The sequence below is a fragment of the Cyprinus carpio genome, unplaced genomic scaffold, assembly GCF_018340385.1.
Source record: "Cyprinus carpio isolate SPL01 unplaced genomic scaffold, ASM1834038v1 S000006726, whole genome shotgun sequence".
Lineage (NCBI taxonomy): Eukaryota > Metazoa > Chordata > Actinopteri > Cypriniformes > Cyprinidae > Cyprinus > Cyprinus carpio.
Genome location: NW_024879330.1, coordinates 214,489 through 225,984, shown reverse-complemented (window position 1 = coordinate 225,984; position 11,496 = coordinate 214,489). Strand labels below are relative to the sequence as shown.

At 33.1% G+C, this 11,496-nt stretch overlaps 1 pseudogene; it reads left to right on the top strand.

Annotated features, from left to right (window-relative positions):
* Positions 1-5,059: 5,059 nt before the first annotated feature.
* On the top strand, positions 5,060-11,208 carry LOC122144573 (annotated as a pseudogene).
* The last annotated feature ends 288 nt before the right edge of the window (positions 11,209-11,496 follow it).

The following is an 11,496-nucleotide window of genomic DNA, read 5'->3' as shown; positions in this document are numbered from 1 at the left end:
ATGACAATGGAAATCTGAAATTGTTATTGGGTTTTCTGCAAAATTTAAACAGTAACATTTATGAAACACAAAGAAATCATCTAATTTCTATATATTTATTTGAAAACAGATGCAGGCATACATATTTTGAGTCACCATATTTTAGAGTTCCTGTGCATTATTATTACTATTCTGTTTAAAACGCATTGTATTGCTCAATTCATAATTAAACCAGTTATGTTAAAAGCAAAACACTGAAAAAGAAGCCTCCTTGAACACTATCTATGAGCTCCATAAAATCCATTGCAGTTGCTTCCAGCACATGGGGAATTTCCTAGATTAGCAGAGCACAAGCAAAACCCTCTGCCACAGGAATATGACAAAAGCCCCCGTCTTTAGTTCCGTCCCAGTGGAGAGAGTCCAAATCTTCAAACAGAGACTGTGCCACATCTGACAGAGATACTGGGCGACTTAACCGCTCTGGGCTAATTAAACTGTCATGATCAAACCAGAGGAGTAGTGGAAACCTCATTTTCAGTAACAGGGAAAAAATGCTCAAAAGTGCCCGTGTTGAAGCATGACTGTTTAACCCTCTGATGCAGGGGTGTCAAGCTCAATTTCCTGGAGGGCCAGAGCCCTGCAGAGTTCTCTACATTTTTAAAAAATGGATGGTAACTTCTATTCGGAATATTCAACTATCTTTGAACTGGATACCTAGACTATAGAGTGCATGAATGGGTTATTAATTTTATTTGGTTAGTGCATATTGTTACAGTTCTTCAAAAACTGAAATGCCCAAATCATCTTTTTGAGGTCTGGAGCTCTCTAATGTTAAATGTAACGGTTTTTGTATTAGAAAAACCCTTACTAAGAAGTTTAGTTGTCGTCCTAAAGCATTTTATAAGTGAAAATTAAATTACCCTTTTCTCTCTACTATTAAAAATGGTCCAGTATTAAAAAGTTTCTGTTACCTAACAAGATGAAAGAACTTCATTATAAAAAATTCTTCATATTTACTATCCTTGTAATTCTTTACTCTCTAAATTTAAGTTGGAAGTTTCTTCACAATGCCCATTCTGTAATTCTAATTTGGAAACAATATCACACTTATTTTTTGAATGTGATCATGCAAAAGGATTTTTGGAAAGAAATATCTTGGCTTGTTTTCTCAGCTTACAAAAAAACTTTTTAGTTTTGAAATAATGAATGTTTTTGATTTGGGAATCAGGATCAAAGGAGCTGGATGATGTGTTAAAACTGTAAAAAAAAAAAGTGATAAGTGATGTGACATACAGCCAAGCATGGTGACCCATACTCGGAATTCGTGCTCTGCATTTAACCCATCCAAAGTGCACACACACACAGCAGTGAACACACAACCAGAGGAGTGGGCAGCCATTTATGCTGCGGCGCCCAGGGAGCAGCTGGAGGTTCAGTGCCTTGCTCAAGGGCACCCCAGTCGTGGTATTGAAGGTGGAGAGAGTGCTGTTTATTCACTCCCCCCACCTACAATTCCTGCTGGCCCGAGACTTGAACTTGCAACCCTTGGGTTGCAAGTCCAACACTCTAACCGTTAGGCCATGAGAAAGCTGCTAAAACAACCGTACTGGTGGAAAAAATAATGACTTTGATTTAAAGGCAACCTCCTAATTATTCTTTAATTAGTTAGTAATTATTACTATTATTATTATTATTATTATTTAGGTACTAAATGTGTTTTGTATTTTGGTTGTGTATTCATTTTATTGATTTGCATCAATCTGATTCACAAAGTTTTTTGATTTTTTAATATATATATATATATATATATATATATATATATGCGTGTGTGTGTGTGTGTGTACTTATGTGTGTGTGTGTGTGTGTGTGTGTGTGTGTGTGTGTGTGTGTATCCCCTGTGAATGTTAAAAAAAATACTTTTTTGTATTTTTCATCTTTTTTATTTAATTTTTTTAATATAAAACAATAAACAATATTGTTTTAAAGCAACTGTATGTAGTTTTTGTATTTATTTTTGCAACTTTGGAGCCCCTACAGTTAAGTGAGTGGAATTCACTGCCGTAAATATACCACAGTCATCAGTGGAGGAGAAGCTTCACCACACCGAATGAACTACTTGACAGCATTTTGGCAATCGTTTTCCATTAAGCATTCGTTTTTGGATCTGTTTTCAGAGTTTTTATACCGACACAAATTCTGCTTTATAAGAGAAGTCACAGTTTTGTGACAGGCTGGATTCAGACCAACCATCTCTGACTGTGCATTTGTGCAAAGCGATCCAGCCTTTTCATAGAATTTCGTACCCATTCAACAAACATCCAGAAAAGATGTTTGTAAAGAAGCAGAAGCCTTTCGCTCCATTAGAAGTCTGTGTACCATTAGAATGATTTTGAAACTGATATTTCAAGATTTAAAAAAAAAAAAAAAAAACATACATACATACATAGGCCTACAATTGCTTTAAAAATATTCTGATTAAAATTTCTTTACTAGCATTAAATTAAATAATGAATTTAAAAGAGATTTGCATTTGTAATTAGTTCCAGTTCATTCATCACATTGGAAATGAAAGATCAAGTCAAAAGCATTGCATTGTAGGATATACTGTGCTGTCTGGGTGTAACACTAGTGGACATCATGCACTAGGCTATTTTATTTCAAATGTTTTGCACAAAGGAATAAATGAATGTAAAATTGAGAAAAAGGTAGAGAAAAAAATGAGAGACACAAAACAGTTCAGACAAGTGCAGCGTTCTGCCTGAACGCAAAAACAAACCCATTTACACAAAATATGATTTGAAAAGCACATATGCTTCCCTGTTCAGAAGAGTGACTGTTCTCTGCAGCGTGTTTGAACCAAACAGAACAGCTACTAAATGCAAAAGCACAAAGGCATGACATTTTTATGAAAGCTAATGTTGTGACTGTAGGGGCAGTGAATACTACAAGTCAGATAATTGCCTGCAGATCCCTTGAGTTTCAAGGCTGCTTTCAAGTGCTGCTTACATTGAAGCAGACAATAAATGTATATTTCTTGCATGACTGCTGCACACAAATGCTCATGCCGTGAAAGACACACCATTGATTCAGTATTCGCAAGACAAATGGCCACTGACATAAGACTGGAATCACTGATTCTTGAGAGGTGGACAAAACATTTATAACATTAATATTTGTTAAATATGTTGTTTAATAATTTACTATTTTATTACAAATAATTTTATCAGCCTAACAATTCACATTTAAAGTTCACTTTTAAAATGAATGAGAAATTATGATTAAATGCATAGTCTTATTATATAAAATATATATCATATGCATTATTTCCTCATTTAATATAAATATATTTTAAATTATTTGTTAAACATATTATTTCATAATTTACAGTTTTATTACAAATTATTTTATCAACGTAACAATTTGTTGTTTTTGGTGTGCTGTTTTAAATCTGCCATTAGTTTTTTAGAAAATTGCAAGATATTCACTTTTAAAATTCATTAAGAAATTGGACCACAAAACCAGTAATGAGGGTCAGTTTTTCAAAAATATGAAAGCTGAATAAATAATCTTTCCATTGATGTATGGTTTGTTAGGATCAGACAATATTTGTCTGAGATACAACTATTTGAAAATCTGGAATCTAAGGGTGCAAAAAAAATAAAATATTGAGAAAATGACCTTTAAAGTTGTGCAGATGAGGTTCTTAGCAATGCATATTACTAATCAAAAATTATGTTTTAATATATTTACAGTAGGAAATTTATAAAATATCTTCATGGAACATGATCTTTACTTAATATCCTAATGATTTTGGCATTTTTGACCCATGCAATGCATTTTTGGCTATTGCTACAAAATATATATATATATATTTATACACACACACACACACACACAACACACACACACACACACATTACCACACACACACACACACACACACACACACCATATGTATGTATATACATATATATAGATATATATATATATATATATATATATATATATATATATATATATATATAATATATATATATATATAATATATATATATATATATAAATTGTAATGATAATTTCTTCATTTATGCCTCATTTAATATAAATATATTGTAAATATATATTATTTAATATCAGTGTAAGATGGTTCATGTTTGGTGAGGTTTTTGTTTTAAGGATGTTACTCTTTTGCAAGTGAGAGAGGAAAGAACGAGGAATATGACTCACGAAAATTCCCGCAAGCCCATTTGGATGCTAAATGTCATGTAGGTGTGGGAAAAGTCCTTTGGAGACAAGCTCTACGATTCTTCCAGTATGTCACGGTGACACACAGTCCATGTTCATGAGTTCACTGAGTTCAACATTTTATATAAATAAACCCTTTAATGAGAATAGATGTCCAGATTCTAGTACTTCTGCTAGTTTACTTACAAGACAAACAGAGGAAATTCCCACTGGGTCCTTGTGAAAGACATGGCATTGATTCACTTTAGAGTAGACTAAATAAATGGTCTGAGCACAACAGCTTCTCTGAGTCTTCTGTGTGATGAGAGGCAAAATACTATCATCAATCATTCATTAAGAAGATTATTTGCGTTCATTATTGCTCTGGTTTACATTATAATGCTATAATGTTAAAATAATTAAAATAACCACCCTTAAAATAATCATATTTTCTTGCTTTACAATCCTCAAAATAAAAGTTATATAAATACAATTTATAACATCCAAGTGAAAGATAAAAAACCAACAAGTAACAAATTTAAAAATAAAAAATCAACATAGGTGGCAAAGCACTGTCAAAAGATCTCGGGGATAAAGTTGTGGACAGGCGAGTCAGTGAAAGGCTTTATCAATGCCTAGAAGCACAGTGAAGTCTATTATTAAGACGTCAAATGGGTGAAAGACCAGGAGGAAACTGGTCATAGAGGCGACCAAGAGGCCGACAGCAACTCTGAAGCAGCTGCAGGAATTTATGACAAAGAGTGGGCATTCTGTGCATGTGTCAACAATATCACAAATTCTCCACAAATGTGGCTTGTATGGGAGGGTTGCAAGAAAAAAGCCTCAAGAAAGGCCACATGCAGTCACGACTGAGCTTTGCGAAAAAGCACCTCAAAGATTCTGAGGTAGATGAGAGTAAAATGTAATTATTTGGCCTCAACACCAAATGATATGTCTTATAGCACTTGTCAGGACGGAAGGAAACGGGGATGCAGTCCAAAAAAAAAAAAAAAAAAACACCATCAAATTTAACTGAACTTAAGAAGTGTAGATGTGCAGAGTTAGACAACTCCCAACAGACTAAAGGCTGTAATTAAAGCAAAAGGTGGTTCAAAAAATCCTGACACAAGGGAGGGATCCTTTTTCCAACTCCAGTTTTTTTTTTTTTTTTTTTTTTTTTTTTTTGATATGTCGGTGTTATATTTTTAATTTGGATGTTATAAATTGCACTGAGTAAATACAGCTGAATGAAACAAAAACTATGTCTTAATTTCAGGCTGCAAAGAAACTAAATGTGGTCCATCTCTTTCTTTAATCTTAAAATTACATTTGAGTGTGGCTTTAAACGCTTCGAGGCCCGTGTAATAATAAAACGAAGACAATTTACTAATGTAATCAATGTTTTCAATTTAAAGTGGGCGTGTCTCGAGTGGACTGACCAATCACAGCAGACAGCGACTCTCCGACAGACCTGTAGCTGATGCAGCACTGATGCATCTTCAACTCCTATGTAGTTGCATAAGTAATATACCGTAAGAGCATACTGTACCTCTTTTTTCCCCCTTTTATCCTAGACATTTGGGCGGTGAGTAAATCAGTATTATTTTATCTATGTTGTCATCATTTGACAGAACATGAATGACGTGAGATCCTGCAGGAACGTGTTTCATTGTAACAGCGCGTGTATCCGGAGCCTTTGATATTCCCTGACACAAGAACTGACACATTGTATCAGACTGAGAATCAGAAGCGATACATATCTAGCAATCAAAAGTGAAATCATCACTGGCTGCGTGGTGTTACAGCGAAGGCTGTTTGCAGGTACTGGTGTGTATGGCTAAATAAATCAGTGTGATGAGGCACTTTTACTGCACACTGCGTTAGTTTAGTGCTGTAAGGAGAAACGCTACACTTGATTTAATTAATAATAATTGGGAAGTGAAGAAAAGAAGAAGAATCTGTCGGGGGATTTAAATAATTTCCAAGGTGAGGATCTTGCTTGACAGCCACTGACAATCACGCCGCAGCTAACCACAAAACTATCTGCGCTACCAACCAGTGTGTTTATGATTATGATTAAGAATTAACTTTTGGCAGCGCCGCTCTTACGTTAAAAATGGGTGGATTATGATGTTATTTATTCATCTCTTTATGTTGGCAGTTGTAGAAGATGTCCTGTGTGAGAGCTGTGAGAGGTCTGGCACCCGTCTGTCCGCGCCAGTTTTCACTCACTGTCCTTCTCTGAATCTGATCATCCCGGAGTTCTCATTACCATGGTATGAGAGCAGGAGGCTAGAGATTGTTTTTGTGATGCACCGTATATTGTGTAATCCTATTTTTAAAGATTGTCTTTTAGATAAAGCTTTGAGGCCTAAATGGATGTTATATAAAACTTTAGATGACACGTTTCCCTGGTTACCACATTCTTGAAGCATGAAATGTAGTCTCCATGGCAACACATCACTGATGATGAGAATTAATAATATTTTCTGTCTGTTTTTCACAACGAGGACCCCGCCCCCTGTGACATTTCAGCCAACCAGATGTCACCATGTGAAAGTGTAATCTAAACAGAATCTAGGGTTGTCAAAGTAACATCTGTCAGGTTATTAGGATATTTTATGCACAGCATTCTAAAAAAACATATATATTTATTATTTCACTTTTCATACAGGAAGCAGTTGGAAAATAATATGTACTTCTATCTGAACAGGAAACTGCAGCTCATGTTTAACAAAGTGGTGCGTATCAATATATTCACTATGGTGGGCAGCATCACTGAAACTGAAACACTTAGTCATATTTCTTCTCATGTAGACATGTAGAGTTTATATATATGACTAAAATGTTTCAGTTTCAAAGAGTTTATTAAAATAATATAGATTGATCTATATTAAGAATTTAAATCTATTTAGAATATTATAGGTCTCTAAAAATGTGAATATTGAAATAAAATATATAATAAAATAAATTATAAAAAATTAAGAATGTTTATAATATAGAAATATTGATATGCCTCTTTCAGTATTTTAAATTTATTGATTTATATTTTAATTTTTTTTAATTATTTGTATTGATTTTTGGCTCTTAAAATCTCTTAAAATACATATTAACGTATGTGTATGTTAATTACTATTTAACATTTAATATATATATAATAAAATTACAAAAATAAATAAAAATGCTTAAAATATGTACAAATATTTATATGACTTATTATTTGAATTTTTTTATTATTTAAATACATTTCTGTCATTTAATTGTAAATGTTTATTTATTATATTCAATTGTGGTGTGACATTTTAGTCACAATTCTCCAAAAATGTTGTATGTACATGTATATATGAAACTATGTACATGAGTTTAATATTATAGTTATAGAATATATTGTTCTATATTTAAAATTTGTATGTATTTTACTTTAGAATATTTTTATACTAATATATGCAAATAAACACACACAATACAAATGTTAATGTTAATAATTGGTAAGAATATTATTATTTTTAATTGTATTTATTTATTCATTTAATTTATATTGAATTTGGACTAATTTAAGCTTCTCCATAGGTCCCTTTATATATTCGGACATTTTGGACTACAAGAACTTGCGTGAGATTGTTGTAAACAACCGCATCTCCTGGTTGATTCACTACAGCGTCCTACTGAGTGCAGTCGGAGAGGCCAATGTGTCCCTCGCTCGTGACGTCAACATCACTGGTTAGTCACCAAGGTCAGGCATTTTCGTTCACTTTTCAGTGGTAAGGTACACTGATGTTTCTTTTCTTGTTTCCTCATCTTTAGGGTTGCACAATGTTCTTGACATCGCCGCAGAACATGGGCTCCGTTCTTCATCCCCAGCACTATTGGTGCCTTTGGCCCCACGTCCCCTCATGACCCCATCCCCGATCTGTGCATCCAACGACTGCAAACCATTTACAGAGTGTCCAAGGTTCATGCTGAGCTAATGGGAGAAGTCAGTACACTTCTGAGAGAACACCTGCAAATCCTGAACTTTGTCTGGGATTTTAGTTTTAGCATTATATTAAATGAAAACAAATGAGAGTATCAGCCTGATATGTACCTTTAGGCAGTAGGAAATACATCAACAAATATGTAAAATTGTTTCATGAGGTTTCTAGCTGTTTTTTATTGATTGCTGTGTATCAGCTCTGTGATGCATTATTAAATTCTTTACATTACTTGTGTACAGTTACGTTACTATATTGTGTATTACAGCATTACCATCACAGGTATGGTCTTGATTTCCGCTGTCTCAGATACCCAGGAATTACTTCTGCAGACTCTCAACCTGGTGGAGGAACTACAGGTAAGAAATATTAGATGAAAAAACTTGAAAAAATAATTTAAATTTAAATAAATAAATAATCTTAAATAGAGATTGTTGATGTGTTCTTACTGTAAACTGGAACTATTATGCATGTAAATAAACCTGAAATCAAATTGAAATATTAGAAAATTAAAAATGTTGCCTTTAAAGCTATTCAAATTTAATTCAAATTTAAACAGTCAAAATTAAAATAAAATTAAGCTTAAATAATATAGAAAAAATGGTAGACAATGGTCCCAAAGCTATTAAAGTTGAAATAAAATAGAAATATTAGATGAAAAATGTAACAACTTGAAAGAAAACAGAAATGTAGCTGTGTGTTTTTATTGTAAACTAAAACTATTGAAAATAAAACTGAAATAAAGCAGAAATATTAGATGCAAAACTTAAACTTAAAATACTTAAAGGAAAATTAGAAATGTTGTCGTGTGTTTTTATTGTAAACATAAAATATAACAAATTGAAATAAAGCTGAAATAAAATAGAAATATTCAATGAAAAACTAAAAAAATGTAAAAGAAAATTAGAAAAGTTGCCATGTGTTGTTATTGTAAACTAAAAATATTAAAAAAAAATTGAAACAAAGCTGAAATAAATTACAATATTAACTATTGAAATAAATAAATAGCAAATATTAGATGAAAAACCTAAACTTAAAAAAAAAACGTAAAATAAAGTGCTGCCTTGACAACTAACTGAAATAAAAATAAATAGAAATAGAAAATGACAAGGTTGAAGCACATAACAAAATGACTAAAATGACTTTAACTAAAATAAAAAATGTAAACAAAAATAAAAGTTAATTCAAAATATTAATAATAATAGTAAATGATACTTAAATATCTGTGGTAATACATATGTGTAAACCTTTTGCTTCCATTTATTCTGACTTTTCTATCAGACTATGCTGTTCAGATCTTCCACGATGCTGTGAAAACGGGTAAATTTGAGTGCAATCTGAGGCCTGACATGAGACTCCCCATGATGTTCATTAATAATGTTCTGAGAGCCACACTGGAGGTTCTGGGAGCTCCTGCTGAGACACTCGGTTCGCAAACATACAACATCAGTGCCATGAGCTTCACTCCAGAGGAGCTGGTACAAGAAATCAGGAGGCACCTGCCAGACCTGCAGGTCACCTATGAGACTGACCCAGTTCGACAGCCCATTGGTGAGAGTCTGTCATTCGATGAAAATCTCCTACAAATAATCCAAACTCAATTCAAAATCCACCACATCTCTTTAAGGAATAGTTCACCCAAAAATTACATTTTGCAGAAAATGTATTCGCCCTTAGGTCATCCATGATGTAGACGAGTTTGCTTTCTTCATGGGAACAGATTTGGAGAAATGTAGCACTGCATCACTTACTCACCAAGGGATGCTCTGCAGTGAATGGGTGCCGTCAGAATGAGAGTCCAAACAGCTAAGAAACAAATCCATCATTAAGGCATTATTAACTTCAAACCGTTGTTTACGGCTAAAATATAAGTGGATTTTGATAAGAGTACAACAGGAGATGGACATTTTCACTTGTAGAAGCGTTATTATGGATTATAGACTCATAGTTTAGCCAGAAACATCGATTTTAAATTTTAAAATGTCTTAATGATGAATTCGTTTTTTATTGGAAACATGCAGCTTTCCACTTTATTAAACATTAATTGATGGACTGGAGTGGTGTGGATTACTTGTGGATTATTGTGATGTTTTAATCAGCTGTTTGGACTCTCATTCTGACGGCACCCATTCACTGCAGAGGATCCTTTGCTGAACAATTGATGGAATGCATTGCATTGCAATGTATTCTGATCATCCACTGCATGATCTTTGGTGGACATGCAATGCAATGCAAAAAAACAAAACACAATTATGTAATTTTATCCCATTTTCTTTATCACTTTCAATTAGTTTCTCTGTTATTTCTTCTAGCTGACAGCTGGCCAATGGTTTTGGATAACAGCAGTGCCTGTAGTGACTGGGGCTGGAAACACAACTATGGTTTGCCAGAGCTGGTTCAAACAATGCTCAACTTCACTGGCTCAGACTCCAGAAAGGCTCGAGCCAACTAAGCACCATCTGCCATCATGTGTTTGAGTTTAGCTGAGATGTTTGGGACCTAATGGAATGGATGGTAATTGGGCTCTGCAGTATACTATGTAGCATACTGAAATTCAAACTTTCTGTAGCACGTATTTGCACACTTCTTCCTGGTAAAGTAAACCAAAGATTTACAGGGTTCAATTATTCTCCGCAATCAGCTTAGTAATTTAATAGTCTTCCTGATTATATATTTTATTTTATTTAAGCTTAAATTTGTTTTCTGGAATCTTTGTTCTGTAGCAAGCAGTGTGAAATAATCTGCTTTTATTTTTATCAGTGAATTTGCTGAACTATATTTTTCTTTTATTGTTATATTTATTCGTCTAGAATAATTTCCACTAGCTTTCAAAAGTTTGGGGTCAGAAAGATTTTTTTTTTTCTTGAAAGAAATTAATAGTTTTATTCAGCAAAGATGCTTTTAATTGATCAGAAGTAACTGTTAAGACATTTTTCAAATAAATGCTGTTCCATTGAACTTTCTATTCTTAAAAAAAAAACTGAAAACCTTTTTGATGCTGAAAATTCAGCTTTGCATCACAGGAATAAATAACATTTAAAAAAATATTACAATAGAAAACAGTCATTTTAAATCGTAATAACATTTCATCATTTTACTTTATCTCTGATCAAATAAATGTAACCTTGGTGAGCAGAAGAGGCTTCTTTCAGAAACATTGAACTCCTATAGACTCCAAACTTTTGAATATGAGATTGTGTGTGTAGAAGAAAAATGTAATGTAAAATTATATAGAGGAAAATACATAATTTTTTGTGTTTCACAGAAGAAAGAAAAACATACAGGTTAGAAATTCAGAACTCACTTTTGGAAAACTGTCCCTT